General features: G+C 38.6%; 1 pseudogene; it reads right to left on the bottom strand.

Moving 5' to 3' along the window:
* Nucleotides 1-6062: 6062 nt before the first annotated feature.
* Nucleotides 6063-7471, bottom strand: LOC100666877 (olfactory receptor 5B12-like; annotated as a pseudogene).
* Nucleotides 7472-21047: the final 13576 nt, after the last annotated feature.

The following is a 21047-nucleotide window of genomic DNA, read 5'->3' as shown; positions in this document are numbered from 1 at the left end:
AACAACAATTCTGGGGATGGGGTAGGACCGGGCAGTGTTTTGTCCTGTTGTACATGGGGCTGCTGTGAGTAAGAACTGACTCGACGGCACCTAACAACAACACAACAAATTATACACGCACACACACACACACACACACATATATATATATATATATGAGAAGCAGTGGGATAACTACAGCAGTAGGGGCATGTAAAACCTCTGAAGAGTTTTGGCATTGGGTGTAAGAGCTTGGGCTCTGTGAAGAGATGCATATAGCAGCCCCACAATTTTGTGTCTGGGAGGCATCTGTTCTAAAGTAACTTCTTTGTTCCTCGCTTCCTCCATCTGTAAAAGGAGGATGGTAATTTTCAAAAGTGATTACTGTGAGTGTTAAATGAAATCACGCATAAAAAACATTGAGCACAGTATGGGTACTCAGCACAGTCCTGATGAGCACTTGCTATACCATTATTATTGGAATGGAGGGGTGGTCTCCATCTCGGTTCAGGAGCAGTGGGAGGAAATGTGCGGGCCTTCAAGTTGTGGGTGAGTTTCCACTTATTCAACATTGTGGGGGAGGTCCTAGCCAGAGCAATTAGGCTAGAAAAAGAAATAAATGGCATCCAAATCGGTACGGAAGAAGTAAAAGTATCTCTATTTGCAGATGATATGATCTTATACACAGAAAACCTTAAAGAATCCACAAGGAAACCACTGGAACTAATAGAAGATTTCAACAAAGTATCAGGATACAAGATAAACATTCAAAAATCAGTTGGATTCCTCTACACCAACAAAGAGAACTTCAAAGAGGAAATCACCAGATCAATACCATTTACAATAGCTCCCAAGAAGATAAAATACTTAGGAATAAATCTAACCAGAGACGTAAAAGACCTTTACAAAGAAAACTATAAGACAATACTGCAAGAAGCCAAAAGAGGCCTAAATAAGTGGAAAAACATACCTTGATCATGGATAGGAAGACTCAACATGGTAAAAATGTCTCTTCTACCAAAAGCAATCTAGAGATACAATGCAATCCCAATTCAAATTCCAATGGCATTTTTTAACGAGATGGAGAAACAAATCACCAACTTCATATGAAAAGGGAAGAGGTCTGGATAAGTAAAGCATTACAGAAAAAGAAGAGCAAAGTGGGAGGCCTCACATTACCTGATTTTAGAACCTATTATACCACCACAGTAATCAAAACAGCCTGGTACCAGTACAACAACAGATGCATAGAAAAATAGAACAGAATTGAGAATCCAGATGTAAATTCATCCATGAGCAGCTGATATTTGACAAAGGCCCAGAGTCCATTAAACGTGGAAAAGACAGCCTGTTTAACAAATGGTGCAGGCATAACTGGATAACCGTCTGCAAAAAAATGAAACAAGACCCATACCTCACACCATACTCAAAAACTAAATCAAAATAGATAGAAGACCTACATATAAAATCTAAAACGATAAAGATCATGGAAGAAAAAATAGGGACAATTATAGAAGCCATACTACATGGCACAAACAGAAGACAAAACGTTACTAACAATGCATAAACACCAGAAAAGAAACTAGATAACTGGGAGCTCTTAAAAATCAAACACTTATACTTGTGATACACTTCACCAAAAGTGTAAAAAGATAGCCCACAGGCTGGAAAAAATTTTTTGGCTACCAAAAATCTGATCAGTATCTAATCTCTAAAATCTACAAGACACTGGAAAACCTCAACAACAAAAAGACAAATAACCAGTTAAAAAATGGGCAAAGGATATGAACAGACACTTCAAAAAAAATTCAAGCAACTAACAAATACATGAGGATATGCTCAAGATCATTAGCCATTATTAGAAAAAAGAAATGCAAATCAGAACTACAAAAGATACCATCTCACCCCAACAAAGTTAGTGTTAATCCAAAAAACACAAAATAATAAATGTTGGAGAGGTTATGGTTAGACTGGAACACTTATGCACAGCTGGTGGGAATATAAAATGGTAAAACCACTTCGGAAATCGATTTGGCGCTTCCTTAAAAAGCTAGAAATAGAAGTACCATAGGGTCCAGCAACCCCAATCCTTGGAATATATCCTAGAGAAATAAAAGCCTTTACACGAACAGATACAGGCACACCCATGTTCATTGCAGCACTGTTCACAATAGCAAAAGGATGGAAACAATGGATGAATGGATGAACAAACTATGGTATATTCACAAAACGGAATACTAGGCAACCATGAAGAACAACGATGAATTTGCAAAACATCTCATAACATGGATGAATCTGGAAAACATTATGCTTAGTGAAATTAGTCGCAAAAGGAAATATTGTATGAGACCACTATTATAAAAACTGAAGAAATTGTTTAAACACAAAAGAAAACATTCTTTGATGGTTATGAGGGTGGGGAGGGAGAGAGAGAATTCTCTAACTAGATAGTAGACAACACACAGTACAAGGGAAGTCAGCACAACTGAACTAAACCAAAAGCTAAGAAGTTTGCTGAATACAACCAAGCACTTTGAGGGACAGAGTAGTGGGGTGGGGGTCTGGGGACGATAGTTTCAGGGGACATCTAGGTCAATTGGCATAATAAAGTTTATAAAGAAAATGTTCCGCATCCCACTTCGCTGAGTGGAGTCTGGGGTCTTAAAAGTTAGCGAGCAGCCATCTAAGATTCATCAATTTGTTCCAACCAATGAAGACCACCAAAGACACAAGAAAAATATGAGCCCAGGAGGCAGAAAGGGCCACATAAACCAGAGATTCCACCAGCCTGAGACCAGAACAAGACAGCTCCCAGCTACCACCAATGATCACCCTGAGAGGGAACACAACAGAGTCCCTGATGGAGCAGGAAAAAAGTGGGGCACAGAACTCAAATTCTAGTTAAAAGATCAGACTTAATGGTCTGACAGAGACCAGAGGGACCCCAGAAGAGATGTCCCCTGGACTCTCTGTTAGCCCCAAACTAAAACTATTCCCAAAGCCAACTCTTCAGGCAAAGATTAGGCTGGACTATAAGACATAAGTGATACTCATGAAGATTGTGCTGCTTATCTCAAGTAGATACATGAGACTAAACGAGCACTTCATGTCAAGAGGTGAAATAAAAGGCAGAAAGGGACAAGAGCTGGTTTGAATGGACACGGGAAATCCGGGGTGGAAAGGAGGAGTATGCTTTCACGTTATGGAGAAAGAAACTAGGGTCATATAACAATCTGTGTATAAATTTTTGTATGAGAAACTAACTTGAACTGTAAACTTTCACTTAAAGCACAACAACAACAAAAAAAAAAACTGTGGGTGAGTGTCAAGTCTGGTAACCTCAGTCCTCAATTTGCCTTTCCTCACACATGAGGTCCACTTGGACCATTCTTGTACCCTCCCGTGTTCCTCATTCTGTGCCAGCCATTCCATGTGAGAACGTGAGGATCATCAGTCTTATGCTTAAACTTTCTTTCAGATCCGTATTTAAATGCATTTTCTTATCTAAAACTACTTCTTACTCTTATCATTAGCTGGATGACAGATATCCAGGATTGAAAATTCATGGGCCAGGTGTTTGACTCTAGTCTGCAGATCTGTTTTTGTGGTAAGCTCCACACTGTTTTGTTTTGTTTGAATTTGAAGCCTTTGGCAGAACATCCATTTTCTGGCAGCCACTACTCTCTATCATCTTCCTCCTTCCTTCTAGTCACTTCACAACTTCACTTTACATTTATAGACCCTAAAGGCATTTGTGTTTGCCAACTCCTGACCATATAATATTAGAACCTATAACTTTTATAAAGAGCCCTGGAGGCACGTGGTTCATCACTGGGCTGTTAACCAAAAGATCAGTGGTTTGAACCCACCAACCTCTCCTTGGGAGAATGACGTGACAGCCTGCTGCCCAGCAACTCCGTAGGAGAAAAACATGGAGATCTGCTTCCATAAAGATTACAGCCTAAGAAACCCTACAGGGCAGTTCTACTCTGTTACATGGACTTGCTAGGAGTTGAAAATCATCTCAATGGCACACAGCAACACAACTTTTAGAGCATATGCTATGTTCTAGGACCACTAATAAGGAACCCTGGCAGTACAATGGTTAAGCACTCCACTGCTAACCTAAGGCTTGGCTGTTCAAACCCATCAGTGTCTCCACTGGACAAAAGGCCTGGCAATCTGCTCCCATAAAGATTATACATGGGAAACCCCATGGGGAAGTTCTACTCTGTCAAATAGAATCACTGTGAGTCAGAATCGACTCAACATCACACATCAACAGGACTACTAATACGAGCATTACAGATACAGCTATATCTCGGTTAATCTTCACTAAAATGTTATATTATCGATATTTTACAGATAAGAAATCAAAATTTGAAAGGCTATGTTATTTCTTAAATCCAATATAAATATAGATTCAAGATTCAAACCCAGGTCTGATGGATTTCACAACACATGCCCTGAACTCCTACACTATCAGCTCTTCTAGGTGTGCTAGAAGTAATCATAGAAGGAACAGATCTTCAAGTAGTTTTAATGATGATGTTACAGGGTAAAGAATATTAAAATGATATGTGGATCTAACTAATCTCATGACTATCCTTCTAGAGTCTAAAGAAATGTCAATTCAAACTGATCACACAATGACAGGTCAACAGGTAGTAAACAAAATGAAATCACTACCTACTTAATCAGAGCAATAGCTATCTCATGTTTTTCACCCAACCTCTTTAGGGAAGTAGCATGGGGTTTCATAGGTACCACTGAAATTTCTAATGAGGGAAGTGTTTTGTCATTGGAAATCTAGCCCAACAGAATGCATCGATAAAGTGATCATGACATCCCATCCTTAGCTCAACTAATAGTAGATGTAGCTTTCCTACTGTCCTGCATGTATTAATTATCCTTCTCACTAAAAAAAAAAAATGTATATGGAATATAGAAGCTTACCTTGCTGCTTGACAATCCTGACTATTGAGTCTTAGATTTGAAACTCTCTCAGAGAAAAATATAAAAATCCTATTGCAGAAGCTTTCTTGGATACTGGTCAAAAAGTGTCCCTGGAATTATTACTTACCCTATGGCTAGGTCAGTTTCTTTATTTGTGAAATAGACATAATATTATTACCATTCACACATACTTCACAGAATTGTGGCTGTGAATAGGAAATGAGGGAGGGTCCATAAAACAACTCAGTAAGGGGTGATCATTTTAACCACATTCAATATGATTTTTTTTATCTTAAGGAATTTTCCCTGGCTGTGGTTGCAGGCTCACAGAAAATCAATTTGTGGAACAGCTGGCATTTGTACTAACAACTCTTCGCATTGAGATGAGTTAAATAAAAGACCAAAGGGGCTTTGCACACAGTCTGGTCCCTCTACAAAGCAGGGCGTGTTGGGATTTCAGAAGCTAATGAATGGGAACACACATGGAGTTTTAGCGTCAAGGAGATCTCAGGGGAACAGATTCCCCATAAAGGCAATCACAGATTCTTCTACCACTTACCTTGGTAACAGATATTTAAGTTGCCTAGAGAAACCCAGCTTTATTCATTATTCAAGCACAAGATGTATTTACATTATTTGTTGTCATTCCTTCATTTTTTAAATGTTCTAATGAAAGCATAATCTATACATAGTAAAATTCACACATTTTAGTGTACCATTCTGAGAGTTTGGGCAAATGTATGTGATCACGTAAGTACCACCACAATCAAAATAGAGTACACTTCATCGGCCCCCAACACTTTCCTGTGCTTATTCATAATTAAACCCCATAGGCATGCCTGGATCCAGGCAACTACTAATTTGCTTCCTACTCTTAAAACTTTTCCTTTGTGAGAATGTCACATAATTGGAACCATATAGAACGTAGACATTTGAATCTGGCTTTTTTCACGCCACATAATGCATTTATGAGATTCATCCATTTTGAGCCATTAATCAATATTCTGTTCCTTTTCATTGTTGAATAGCATTCTATTGTACAGATCTAACACACATTGTTTATAATTCTAGTTTTTAGTGGTTACAAATAAATGTTCTATAAATACTCACATAGCAAAGATATCATTTTAAGAACTAATTATGGCAATGGATGTGAACAAGTAAGAGGTCAAGATGACCAAAAGGGCAAAAAAGATACTGAAAGATGCTAAGAAGAAAAGCACAATCTCACTCATGTAGATATCAGAGCAGGAGAGAGCCAGGATTAGGCAGATGTCACAGAAAAATTGATGGACCACATGGGAACGGCAAAAAGAGAGACTGAAGGTGAACCCAGTGTGGATGGCAGATTCATTGAAGCCCCAGGCATAGCAGCCTGTTGCCATTTGAGCACACACACTCATGGTCATGGTGGTGGTATAATGTAAGGGCTTATACACTGCTGCGTGACAATCACAAGCCATGACAGCAAGTAGGAAACAGTCTACACTAACAAAAGCCACAAAGAAAAACATCTGAGCAACACATCCCCTGTAAGAGATGACCTGGTCCCCTGTGAGGAGCCCAGCCATCACCTTGGGAGTAACGGCTGAAGAGTAAACACTGTCCACCACAGAGAGGTTACTGAGGAAGAAATACATGGGAGTGTGCAGACTAGAGTCCAAAAGAATCAACACAATCGTTCCAAGATTTCCAATGAGAATGATAAGGTAAATGAAGGTGAACGTTATGAAGAGAAGGATTTGTAACTCTAAGGTATCAGTCCCAAGAGTCTAAACTCATTCATCTCAGTGCTGTTCTCCATGGATGCCGCTTTAAAATTGTGTTTCACCTGTCAAAACAAAGAAAATAAAATGGCTGAATTAATGCGAGAAAAATAACTTGGAGCATACTCGTGTCACCCAAATAACATGAGTACAGCACATCCATGATCCCATTACCAATAACCCTTGTACACACAGAATTCCTGTTAACCCTGAGACTGGCATCTTTTGACCTTCATTTTCTATTCTTCAGGAGAACTAACTATAACCAGGGATGGGTTACCCGATAAGAAAGGTAAGCATGTGCTTAGGGCATCAACAAAACATGGGTACCAGTTGTTCAAGAAAAAGACCCACAGATGCCAAGCAGACAGGACCCAAGGAAAAGCAAGTGCAGCAGGGGAAGGGAATTGACAGGACACTATACAAAATTGATACCAGATTCAGAGCATGACAATGTGTCGGCCAGAAATAAAATTCACACAGGATCATTAGGGTGCGCACACACAAGATTGTTTACACTATGAGGCCCTTACCACTACAACACCTTCGCTGACATTTGTCACCTACGGTCTCCTTCTGTGCAACCGAAACTTCTTATCTTGGCGAGTCTCTTGGGAGGATACTGTTTCTTTCTAATAAACAAAAGTTGGGGTGGGCTGTTGAGTCTAACTCTTGCTACATTCACCCAATATGCAACTGGATCCAACACTAGCGGTTCCTGAGGAAGGACAGTTTATGTTAATAGATAACAAGTCTTTGATCCATTTTGATCCATCTTGTACTCCCACATCTGCTGATTAGCCAGTCCAGCCAGGAGGGCCAACAATGCTCTTTGCCATGATACGAACACAAGGGTATGCTCTTGCTCACCTCCTGGTAAACAATCAGTGAAAACTCCAGTCCAGGATAGCATGCAAAAGCAAGGGAACTCAAATATGTTGACCATTGCAATGAATTCAATCAGGTTACTTTTTAACTGTACAGCATTTACATTTTTTTTTTTACATACACGTTATGACCTGAGTTTTGTAAACAATAATATCGATAACTTTAAAATATATTTGGCATACATGCAGATGCAATCTAGCTTACATTTAGCGTAATACTAACACAGATAATAATTTAATATAATACGAACATAGCAAACATCAAAAATACTGGAATTATTAATATTTATTAACATGAAAAGTTTTAATTTATGGATCAAGTGAATTTTGTTTTTTATTGTCAGTTGTGCAGTACACAATGCTTGATATTACTCTATGTTAATAAATGAAGTAATATGCATATATCATTTTTTACATTCAATCACTAACATTATGTTGTTGTTTTTAGGTGCCATCGAATTGGTTCTGATTCATTGCCACCCTATGTACAATAAAATGAAACACTACCCAGCCTTGTGCTATTCTAACAATCATTACTATGCTTGAGCCCATTGTTGCAGCCATCGTGTCAATCCATGTCGTTGAGGGACTTCCACTTTTTCTCTGGCCCTCCATTTTACCGAGCATGATGTCCTTCTCCAGGGACTGATCCCTCCTGATAACACATCCAAAGTATGTGACACAAAGTCTCACCATCCTTGCTTCCAAGGAGCATTCTGGTTGTGCTTCTTCCAAGACAGATTTGTTTGTTGCTCTGCCAATCCATGGTATATTCAATATACTTCACCAACACCACAATTCAAAGGCATCAATTCTTCTTTGGTCTTCCTTATTCATTGTCCAGCTTTCACATGCATGTAATGTGATAGAAAACACCATGGTTTGGGTCAGGTATACCTTAGTCTTCAAAGTGATGTCTTTACTTTTTAATACTTTAAAGAGGTCTTTAGTAGCAGATTTTCCCAATACAATGCATCTTTTGATTTCTCGACTGCTGCCTCCATGGGTGTTGACTGTGGATCCAAGAAAAATGAAATCCTTGACAACTTTAATCCTTTCTCCATGTATCATGATGTTTTTTATTGGTTCAGTTGTGAAGATTTTGGTTTTCCTTATGTTGTGGTGTAATCCATACTGAAGGCTGTGGTCTTTGAACTTCATTAGTAAGTGCTTCAAGCCCTCTTCACTTTAAGCAAGCAAGGTTGTGTCGTCTGCATACTGCAGGTTGTTAATGAGTCTTGCTCCAATTCTGATGCCACATTCTTCTTCATATAGTCCAGCTTCTCGGATTATTTGCTCATCATACAGGCTGAATAAGCATGGTGAAAGGATACAACTCTGGTGCACAATTTTCCTCACTTTAAACCAAGCAGTATGCCCTTGTTCTGTTCGAAGGACTCCATCTTGATCTATGTACAGTTCCTCATAAGCACAATTAAGTGTTCTGGATTTCCCATTCTCCACCATGTTATCCATAATTTGTTATGACCTACAAAGTCAAATGCTTCTGCGTAGTCAATGAAACACAGGAAAACATCTTTCCGGTATTCTCTGCTTTCAGCCAGGATCCATCTGACATTAGCAATGATATACCTGGTTCCATGTCCTCTTCTGAATCCAGCTTGAATTTCCGGCAGTTCTCTGTCAATATTATGCTGCACCTGCTTTTGAATGATCTTCAGCAAAATTTTACTTGCATGTGATATTGATGACATTGTTCAATAATTTTTGCCTGTGGTTGGATCACCTTTCTTGGGAACAGGCATAAATATGGGTCTCTTCCAGTCATTTGGCGAGGTAGCTGTCCTCCAAATTTCTTGGCATAGATGAGTGAGCACTTCCAGGGGTGCACCCATTTATTGAAACATCTCAATTGGTATTCTGTCAGTTTCTAGAGACTTGTATTTTGCCAATGCCTTCAGTGTAGCTTGGACCTCTTCCTTCAGTACCATGGATTCCTGATCATATACTACCTCCGGATGGCTGAACTTCGACCAATTCTTTTTGGTACAGTGACTGTGATTGCCTTCCATCTGCTCATGATGCTTCCTGCTTCATTCAATATTTTGCCCATAGAATCGATGAAAATTGCAACTCAAGGCTTCAATTTTTCTTTGGTTCTTTCAGCTTGGGAAATGCCAAGCATGTTCCTCCCTTTTGGTTTTCTACCTCCAGGTCTTTGCACATGTCATTATAATTCTTTACTCTGTCTTCTCAAGCTGCACTTTGAGGTCTTCTGTTCAACTCTTTCACTTCATCATTTTTTCCCTTCATTTTAGTTACTTGACGTTCAAAAGCAAGTTTCAGAGTATCTTCTGACATCCATATTGGTCTTTTTTTTATTTCCTGTCTTTTTAATGACCTCTTGTTTTCTTCATATATGACGTCCTTGATGTCATTCCACAATTCATCTGGTCTTCTATCATTAGTGTTTAATGCATCAAATCTGCTCTTGAGATGGCCTCTAAATTCAGGTGAGATACACTCAATGTCATTGTTTGGCTCTCTTGGACTTGTTCTAATTTTCTTCAGCTTTAGTTTGAACTTGCATTTGAGCAGTTGATGGTCTGTTCCACAGTCAGCCCCTGGCCTTGTTCTGACTGATGATATGGAGCTTCTCCATTGTCTCTTTCCACAGATGTAGTTGTTTTGATTCCTGTGTATTCCATCTGGCAAGGTCCAAGTGTATAGTTGCCGTTTGTGTTCTTGGAAAAAGGTATATGCAATGAAGAAGTCATTGGTCTTGTGAAATTCTGTCATGCCATTTCTGGCATCATTTCAATCACCAAGGCCATATTTTCCAACTAGTGATTCTTCTTCTTAGTTTCCAACTTTCACATTCCAATTACCAGTAATTATCAATGCGTGCTGATTGTGTATTTGATCAGGTACTATCATTATTTCCATTTTAATTCTGAGGAAAATGAGGCTTAATAAGATTAACTAATGTTCCCAAGTTCTAGGAAAGTTTGGGCAGAACCAGAATCTAAGTTCTTGGACACTATATAGCCTTTCACTAAGACTTACAGTAGCAAATCACCAAAAATAGGAAGAGTTGGAAGAACAGACAGAATAATGACATTCTTGCCCATGACACAGTCTCTACGTTCCGTTATTTTTTCCATGAGTCCTAGAGTTATTCAAGTTTGTAAATTAGTGGGAAAATTGAATATGTTACAGATGAAATATTTTTTGTTGTGTTTTAGATGAAAATTTACAGAGCAAATTCGTTTCTCATTCAACAAATTATACACAAATTGTTTTGTGACATTGGTTGCAATTCCTGTGATGTGTCCACATTCTACCCTTCCCCATCCTGGGTTCCCCACTTCCATCTGTCTATTTTTCCTGCCCCTTTCTGCCTTCTTATCATTGTTTTCAGGTAGGTGTTGCCCGTTACAGATGAAACATTGTTCCCCAATCTGCTTTGTCAGCTTAAGAAGCTCACATTTTTTAGTTTCCTCTGTCTTATTTCTCAGATTATTAACACATACCTACAGTCCTACAAGTATGTGGTAGGCCTTTGGAATTCACAAATAAAGTGGCTTCTAAGGTCTCTCAGGGATAAATAATTTCTCTTGGAGATAATTCACACTCTTTCAGAAATAAATGGAGCCTCTCAGAAAAAAAAGCAAAACTTCTTAATTATTTTTTATAGATAGTGTTTGATGAGAGTTCACTAAATGCCAAACTCTGTTTTAAGTACTTAATGAATATTAACTTATATGCTCCTTGTAACAACCGAATGAGGTTGACACTACCATTATCTCCAGCTTATAAATGAGGAAACTGAAACACAGAAGGATTACACAACTTGTAACTTTTGCCGTGTGAGTTTTTGGAAGTGTTGCTTTTGCATGCCAATACAACTTACATAATGCCCCAGCCTAGTTCCCTTTGTCCCTCTCATGATTCTGTCTGATTGAGGCCAAGAAAGTTAATGCTGACAAGTTCTTGACTCTTCTGAAAATGTTCTGTACTGTCAAGAAGGAATAACCCCATGCAATGTAAATACACCAGTGTCCTCATTTAACAAACTGAACTGCGTCTCCAAAGGCACTGTGGAGACCATGGTTGACCTTATGGGTACCTAGTCCCCTGAGAACTTTATGTCTATAAACTCTCTCTGGTTAGTGGTCATTGGCCTCTAATATTCCAAAAATAATTCTATTTGGTATCATTTTACAGGAGCTAGCCTGTGATTCAAAGTCCCTTTGTTATTCACTTGCTGATCTCATTGCAAAAGGCTATTTTCTCAAGTAGCTTTACTTCCCACTGATATATTATTCTGATACTGCAACAATGACCAGGGATAAAACTCCAAGCTAAAAATGATGTTCATGATAAGTTGATGATCCCTTCTTAGATCTGTTCAGCACTCTACAGAGTGCATTCAGAGACTTTCTTCTATTTGATCTCACAGCAGAAGCCCTGTGTGACAGGTTGGAGAATATTTTATAATCTTCACCTAATAGTTACCTTTCTTTTATATCTCTCTGCCTGTAGAGACTTTCAACCTCTGAAGTTAAGGAAAAATATTAAAAAAGAACTTTTGCAACAGAATCTTTTCTTTCTTTTTTGGGTACCATTTTCAATGTAAGGATCAAAAGTGAAGGTGTGCCACCTTCTCTGATGAGCAAGGTAAGTCTCTAGCTCCGTCTGTGGTTTGTCTAGATTGTGGTAATAAACGATGTGCTATGTAAAGTCACACGGCAACCATTTTTCTCATGGGTTACTCAGAGTTCTGTATCCCAGGTTTTAATACTCTCATGCTTTCATATTGCTCAGCTGAAGTGCAAATGTGAAAACTACCTCTGCTAATTAGGAAAACAGTGATTCCACTGAAATAATAGAAAATGGATTCAACACTAGGAAACCTTGGCTGGACTCTAGTAATTCTGCTCATTTGCTTATGAATTGAAAATATTGATTCATTCACTCAACCAGTATTTATCAAGAGCCCGCTATGTGATAGAAATTTTTCTAGCTACTCCTAGACCTCCTTCACCCAATGAGGCAAAGTATCTTCCCTCTTGCAATTCGTACTCCAGTAAGAGAAGGTAGACAATAGGCAGATAAATAAAATTGTTCCTTGGATTCCTTAACTTCCTATTGTCCCCCTTTATAATGATTTCTGCTTTGCTTACCTCACAAAGTTGTTTAGAAGAGTAAGTGAAATAGTTACATGAATGTTCCTTAGGAACGTGAAAACACCACTCCAATAAAAAGACGGAAGAAGTAGGGAAAAGAGAAAATAAATCTCAGTTATGATATTAATGATATGTTCTGAAATGCTGGAGTATAAGAATCACCACAGTAGGAGCACTCAAAGGGGAGCCCAGAATTATGACTTGTAGGTCTATTTCTACTCTTAAAGAATCTTTTGTTATGGGGCAACTTGCTTTACAATGGATGGATTTCAGCCTTTGATTACAGTGTATTTTCGTTCTCAAAATTCTCCAGGGAATGGAAAAAAAAAAAAAAAAAGCTCTGTCTTCTAGCGAATGAGACAATGGAAGCATATATTTCATTATAATTATCTGTTTTCTGATCCACCTCTCTCCTCTGCTGCCCATTCATATTGTAAGCTTAATGAGGGTTAAAGCCGTATGTACCTCACCATTTAAATCCCTGTGCTTCAGAGAACACTAAGTAAACTGTGAGCACTCAATAAATGTTTGTTGCAGCAATGAGTGAACAAGGGAATGAATGAATAAGTGAACATCACCTTGTTTATAGAGCATATTATGAAATACATGATCCAGTGTTACTAAAGCATGTTTCACCTGTAACTTTTGGACTTTTTGAACAGTAATAAATGAATAAACATGACTTGCATTGTGACACAGCACTCGTGCACAGAGACACATGCATACAGCAGAAACAATACTTTCATGGGGCCTTATTTACTCTTTTGCTTGCAGTGCACCTCTACTTTCTCTTCTCTTCTATCTTAAATGAGCTAATGTATGCAGAACACTCAGAAGAGCATCTGTACCTGTGTTAGGAATTATTACTAGTAAGAGTGGTGGTATTCAATTTAATTTTATTTCACTTATTTTTTTTCTTATTTAGCCCTGATTCACTATTTAATTTTACCCCATTAATGGATCATGACCTGCCATTCGTAAAATACTGTTCTAGAGCAACCTGTAGAAAATTAATTCTACAAAACCCAGCTGACCCTAAACAAATTCATGGAGGGCTTATTTATTGGAGATTTGCTGAATACAACACATTTAAAAATTCAACAAAAAGGCGTTTCATGGAATATTTTTCTTGATTATATTCCAATAAATATATTTCACTGAGTATATTCTCAGAGGAATTGACATGAACTATATTGAATGCAATGTGTAATATGCTACATAAGATTACGTTAATGAAGAACATATTCTTAGGGAAATATCAATGAAATTAATGTGAATTCTTTTCCACTTAGACCAGTTCTTTACCCAGAGTCTCATTACAGATGGTGCTTAATTGCTCGTTAAGAATTCCTTTCAAAGAGCTGCTTTTACATAGTAATGACAACCAGTTCTTCACTCATTAATTCATTCAACAAAATTTTTTGACTGTGTGATATGTGCCATGCACCGTGGTAGGCACATGGATACAAAGAAAAATCAATTAACGCTTTTTGAAGCTATAGCCTAGTAGGCAGTGGACATATAAACATATAAGCACAATGAAGTTTCCTCAGTAATGTAAAACATCTACTATCCCCATTCTACAGATGAAAAAAACGAATTTAGGGAGTTTAAGGATTGTGTTCAAACTACTAAGTGACAAAGCTAAAATTCATATCTAGTTGCCTAGCCCAAAACTTCAGGCACTTTTTACTGCCCCAAATTGACTTATAATCATGGAATTATTTAAGCTTGCAGTCTCTTTAATTATTAACTATTATGTGCTTAGCTATATATTTGGTACATTGAGTCATGCAGAAACAAAATTTAAGGCAACATAACATATTATTTAGGCAGTAAGCCTTGGATTAAAACCAATGTGGGTTTGTATTAATATGACCTTGGACAACAGTGCCTGGCATGAAGCACAGCAGGTCACCGTCATGTGTTGTTATTACTGTCGTTAGAGTTGAAAAGAAACAATCTCTAGCACATGAAGACAAAACTTTAGCATCCCTCAATATCTACTCTTTAGCCTCCACCCTGAGAAGCCCTGGAGGCACAGCTGCTAACCGAAAGGTTGGCGATTTGAACTCAGCAGCCGCTCTGTGGGATAAAGATGGAGAAAGCAGTCTGCTTCCATAAAGATTACAGCCTTGGGAACCCAGTGGGGCAGTTCTACTCTGTCCTATACCCAACAACCCAGTGCCATAGAGTCAATAGAGTTGCTATTAATTGGAATCAACTCAAGGGCAATGGGTTTTGCTTTTGATTTAGCCTCCACCCATCTCTCATTTGCCATATCTGCATCTTGCCTCAAGTTTCCTTAACTTTCCCAGTGACCCATGCTGAGCTTCTGCCTTCACCAGGTATGACTTAATGGTGTCCTTGGTCTGGAGTGGTTGCACTGGAGGTGGGGACAGTGGATGGATTTGGGATGTATTTTGAAGGCAGAGATAACAGTGTGTGCTCATGGATGATTATATGTGGATTGTGACGGAAAAGAGCCAGAACTGAGTAATTCTGTTATTAAGGAATTGTTTGCTGCAGGCTTTATCAGGTTTGAGCAGATGTTGGGCCTGGATTCAACAAACTGAGGAAGGTATATCATAATGAGACTATACAGATGAGTGAAATAAATGGTAAAATTGTCAATGAATTCTTCTTCAGAAGTCATGACATGGAAGACAACATCTCAAAATTTGGATTTGTGTTATCCTTAAAGCTCGGCTTCAAATCTTCTGCTGTTAATAATTGTAAAAATAGCATGTTAGTTTAAACAAATCTGAATTTGTGTTACGGGGTCACCAACATAAGCTTCTTTAGTGATGTGATTCCAATAATTTTGCTAGGCTTCTTTTGTTTTTTCAGTAATGTCACGTAAGAACACTGTATGCTAGTCCCTGGGTGGAGCAGTCATTTAAGTGCTAAACTGCTAGCTGAAAGATTGGGAATTCTAACCCACCCAGAGACACCTCAGAAAAAAGGCCCAGCAATGTGCTTCTGAAAAGTCTCAGCCTTGAAAACCCTAAAAACCCAAATGCAGTTCTATTCGTCACACATCAGATCACCATGAGTCAGAATTGACCAAAGATAACTGGTTAATCCTAACCAAATCACCCGACATATAGTAGACTACTGTTACCCCATTTCCTAAACAGATTTGTCCATAATAATACAACAAATAATAATCACAGCATTTAATAATAGTAGTACCTCTGATTTATTGGATGTTTATTATGCATTAGGCACTATTCTTAGTGTGTGAAACATATCCATTCATGAAAGTCTTTAAATAGCTTTATGAACTACTATTATTACCCCTATTTGAAACTAAAGCATAGAAAGGTTAAGTGACTTGCCCAAGACTAACCAGCTAGTCTGCAAAAACTGGTACTGGAATGCATGCGGGTCATCCCAGAGACCACCAGGATATGCCGCCTATAAACACTTGTATTATTTTCAAAGCACTTCCCGTAATTGCTAAAGGTGTCTCGTGATATACTAAAAGCAAGAAACACAGCACCCACTTTGTTTTTTCAGATGAAGAGATTAAAGCTCAGGGACATTTATGTTGTATCTCCAACGGGATAATGCAAGCATGAGCATTTTCCTCCAATATGTGTGCTTCCCTCAAGAGAAGGAAGAAAGGCACAGGCTAGGTTGTGCTGCACTTGTTTGAATGGTCACAATTAAGAGCTTTTTAGGCTTTTTTGACTTATTCTTCTGAATATCTGGAAAGGGACAGGCAGTAATGGATATAGTCATGGCTGGATTAAGCCATGTGAGGGCCTTAACCACTGGTAATCTATGCAGCCCCCTCCTCTGCTTACTCATGAATTCAAATAGGATATGTGAGTTACATATATATACATGTATATTATGTGTGTGTGTGTCTTAGCTATCCGTGACATAACTTCTTTTTAAATATAACTATACTATTAGGCCCCCACGCATCTGTCAGTTTGTTATGCTGTAGGGGCTTGCATGTTGTTTTGATGCTGGAAGTTATGCCACTGGTATTCAAATACCAGCAGGGTCACCTATGGCAGACAGGTTTCAGCTGAGCTTCCAGACTAAGACAAAGTAGGAAGAAGGACCCAGCAGTCTACTTCTGAAAAGAATTAGCTGGTAAAAACCTTATGAATAACAACAGAACATTGTCTGATATAGTGCCATAAGATGAGCCCCTCAGGTTGGAAAGCACTCAAAAGATGACTGTGGAAGAGCAGCCTCCTCAAAGTAGAGTTGACCTTAATTGCATGCATGGAGTCAAGCTTTTGGGACCTTCATTTGCTGATACGGCATGACTAAAAATGCGAAGAAACAGCTGCAAACATCCATTAATAATTGAAATGGGGAATGTATGATGTATGAATCTAGGAAAATTGGAAATCATCAAAAATGAAATGGAACCCATAAACATCGATATCCTGGGCATTAGTGAGCAGAGATGGACTGATATTGGTCATTTTGAATCAGACAATCATATAGTCTACTATGGCAGGAATAACAACTTGAAGAGGAATGGTGTTGCATTCATCATCAAAAAGAACATTTTAAGATCTATCCTGAAGTACAACACTGCCCGTGACAGGATAATATCCATACACCTACAAGGAAGACCAGTTAATATGACTATTATTCAAATTTATGTACCAACCAATAAGGCCAAAGATGAAGAAATTGAACGTTTTTACCACTTCTGCAGTCTGAAATTGATCGAACATGCAACCAGGATGCATTGATAACTATTGGTGATTGGAAAGTGAAAGTTGGAAACAAAAAAAAGGATTGGTAGTTGGAAAATATGGCCTTGGTGACAGGAATGAAGCTGGAGATTGCATGATAGAATTTTGCAAAACCAATGACTTCTTCATTGCAAATACCTTTTTTCAACAACATAAATGGCAACTGTACACGTGGACCTCACCAGATGGAATATGCAGAAATCAAATTGACTACATCTGTGGAACGAGACCATGGAAAAGCTCCATATCATCAGTTAGAACAAGGCCAGGGGCCGACTGTGGGACAGACCATCAATTGCTCATGTGCAAGTTCAACTTGAAGCTGAAGGAAATTATAACAAGTCCCTAAGAGCCAAATTATGACCTTGAGCATATCCCACCTCAATTTAGAGACCGTCTCAAGAATAGGTTTGACGCATTGAACCCTAATGACTGAAGACTAGGAGTGTTGTGGAATGACATCAAGGACATCATATGTGCAGAAAGAAAGAGGTCACTAAAAAGACAGGAGAAAAAAAAGACCAACATGGATGTCAGAAGATACTCTGAAACTTGTTCTTGAACATCGAGTAAGTAAACTGAAGGGAAGAAATGATGAAATAAAAGAGCTGAACAGAAGATTTCAAAGGGCAGCTCGAGAAGACAAAGTAAAGTATTAAAATGACATGCACAAAGACCTGGAAGTAGAAAACCAAATGGGAAGAACACATTCAGCATTTCTCAATGAAAAAGCTGAAGAAAATTTCAAGTCTCATGTTGCAATTTTGAAGGATTCTATGGGCAAAATATTGAAAGAAGCAGGAAGCATCATGAGCAGATGGAAGGTATACACAGAGTCACTGCACCACAAAGAATTGGTCAACATTCAACCATTTCAGGAGGTAGTATACGATCAGGAACTGATGGTACTGAAGGAAGAAGCCCAAGCTGCACTGAAGGCATTAGCAAAAAACAAAGCTCCAGGAACTGAAGGAATACCAATTGATATGTTTCAACAAACAGGTGCAGCCCTGGAAGTGCTTACTCCTCTGTGCCAAGAAAATTGGAGGACAGCTACCTGGCCAACCAACTGGAAGATATCCATATTTATGCCTATTCCAAACAAAGGTCATCCAACCAAATGTGGAAATTATCATAAAACATCATTAATATCACACTCAAATAAAATTTTGCTGAAGATCATTCAAAAGCAGCTGCAGTAGGATATGAACAGGAAAATGCCAGACATTCAAGCCAGATTCAGAAGAGGACGTGGAACCAGGGATATCATTGCTAACGTCATATGGATCCTGGCTGAAAGCAGAGAATACCAGAAAGATGTTTACCTGTGTTTCATTGACTATGCAAAGACATTTGACTACGTAAAAAAAAAAAAAGGCATTTGACTATGTAGATGATAAGGAATTATGGATAGCATGGTGGAGAATGGGAATTCCAGAACATTTAATTGTGCTTATGAGGAGCCTGTACATAGATCAAGAGGCAGTCGTTCTAACAGAACAAGGGGATACCACATGGTTTAAAGTGAGGAAAGGTGTGCGTCAGGGTTGTATCATTTCACCACATTTATTCGGTCTGTATGCTGAGAAAGTAATCCAAGAAGCCAGACTATATTCAGAAGAACATGGCATCAGGATTGGAGGAAGGCTCACTAACAACCTGCAATATGCAGACGACACAAACTTGCTTGCTGAAAGTGAAGAGGACTTGAAATACTTACTGATGAAGATCAAAGAGCACAGCCTTCAGTATAGATTACACCTCAATATGAAGAAAACAAAAATCCTCACAACTGAGCCAATAAGCAACATCATGATAAACAGAGAAAAGATTAAAGTTGCCAAGGATTTCATTTTTCTTGGATTCACAATCAATAACCATGGAAGCAGCAGTCAAGAAATCAAAAGACGCATTGCATTGGGAAAATCTTCTGCAAAAGATCTCTTTCAAGTATTAAAAAGCAAAGATGTCACTCTGAAGACTAAGGTACACCTCACCTGAGCCATGGTATTTTTAATCGCCTCGTATACATGTGAAAGCTGCGCAATGAATAAGGGAGACCAAAGAATTGACGCCTTCAAATTGTGGTGCTGGCAAAGAATATTGAATATACCATGGACTGGCAAAAGAACAAACAAATCTGTTTTGGAAATACAACCAGAATGCTCCTTGGAAGCAAGGATAGAGAGACAGTCTCACATACTTTGGATGTGTTATCAGAAGAGATCAGTCCCTGGAGAAGGGCATCATGCTTGGTAAAGTGGAGGGCTAGCGAAAAAGAGGAAGACCTTCAACAAGGTGGACTGACACAGTGGCTGCAACGATGGGTTCAAACACAGCAATGATTGTGAGGATGGTGCAGGACTAGGCAGTGTTGGCTATGAGTCAGAACCAACTCAACAGCACCTAAAAAACAATAACATAATATTAGTGATTCAATGTAAAAGTGGTATATGCCTAATACCTCATTTATTAGCATATAGAGAGTAATATCAAGCATTGTGTCTTGCACAACAGACAATAAAAAACAAAACTCACTTGATCCAGAAATTAAAACTTTTCGTGTTAAATAAACATTAATATTTCCAGTATTTTTGATGTCTGTTATGTTAGTATTAAATTATTATCCATGTTAGTATTACATTAAATGTATGCCAGCTTGCATTTGCGTGTATGCCGAATATATTTTAAAGTTAAAGTTATAAATATTATTGTTTACAAAACTTAGGTCATAACTGTGTACGTAAATGCTATACAGTTAAAAAGGAACCTGATTGAATTCATTGCAACAGTCGAATTATTCGAGTTCCCTTGCTTTTGCACTTTATCCTGGACTGGAGTTCTCAATGATTGTTTACCAGGAGGTGAGCAAGAGCATACCCTTGTGTTTGCATCATGGCAAAGAGCATTGCTGGGCCTCCTGGCTGGGGTTGCTAGATCAGCAGATGTGGGCATACAAGATAGTTCTCTCAAAATGGATCAGAGTCTTTTTATCTATTAATATAAACTGTCCTTCCCAGTAATTACTTATATTGGATCCAGTTGCATATTGGGTGAATGTAGCAAGATTCAGACTCAACACCCCACCCCCATCCTTTGTTTATTAGAAAGAAACAGTATCCTCCCAAGAGACCCGCCAAGATAAAGAGTTTCAGTTACACCGGAGGGGACCGTAGAAGGCAGGTGTCAATGAAGGTGCTGAAGTGGTAGGGGCCTCATAGTGTAAACAACCTTGTGCGTGGGCACCCTCATGACCCTGTGTGAACTTTATTTCTGGCCAACACATTCCATTGCTCTGAATCTGGTATCAATTTCATTTAGTGTCCTGTCAATTCCCTTTCACAGCGGCACTTGCCTTTCCTTGTGTCCTGTCTGCTTGGCATCTGTGGGTCTTTGCCTTAAACACCTGGTACCCACGTTTTGTTGATGCCCTAAGCACATGCTTACCTTTCTTATTGGGTAATCCATCCTTGGATATAATTAGTCCTCCTGAAGAATAGAAAATGGAGGTCAAAAGATGCCAGTCTCAGGGTTAGAAGATTCTGTGAGTATAAGGGTTACTGGTAATGGAATCATGGC

The sequence above is a fragment of the Loxodonta africana genome, chromosome 7, assembly GCF_030014295.1.
Source record: "Loxodonta africana isolate mLoxAfr1 chromosome 7, mLoxAfr1.hap2, whole genome shotgun sequence".
Classification (NCBI taxonomy): domain Eukaryota; kingdom Metazoa; phylum Chordata; class Mammalia; order Proboscidea; family Elephantidae; genus Loxodonta; species Loxodonta africana.
The sequence above is the reverse complement of the archived record's forward strand: the minus strand, read 5'-3'. Positions and strand labels throughout refer to the sequence as shown.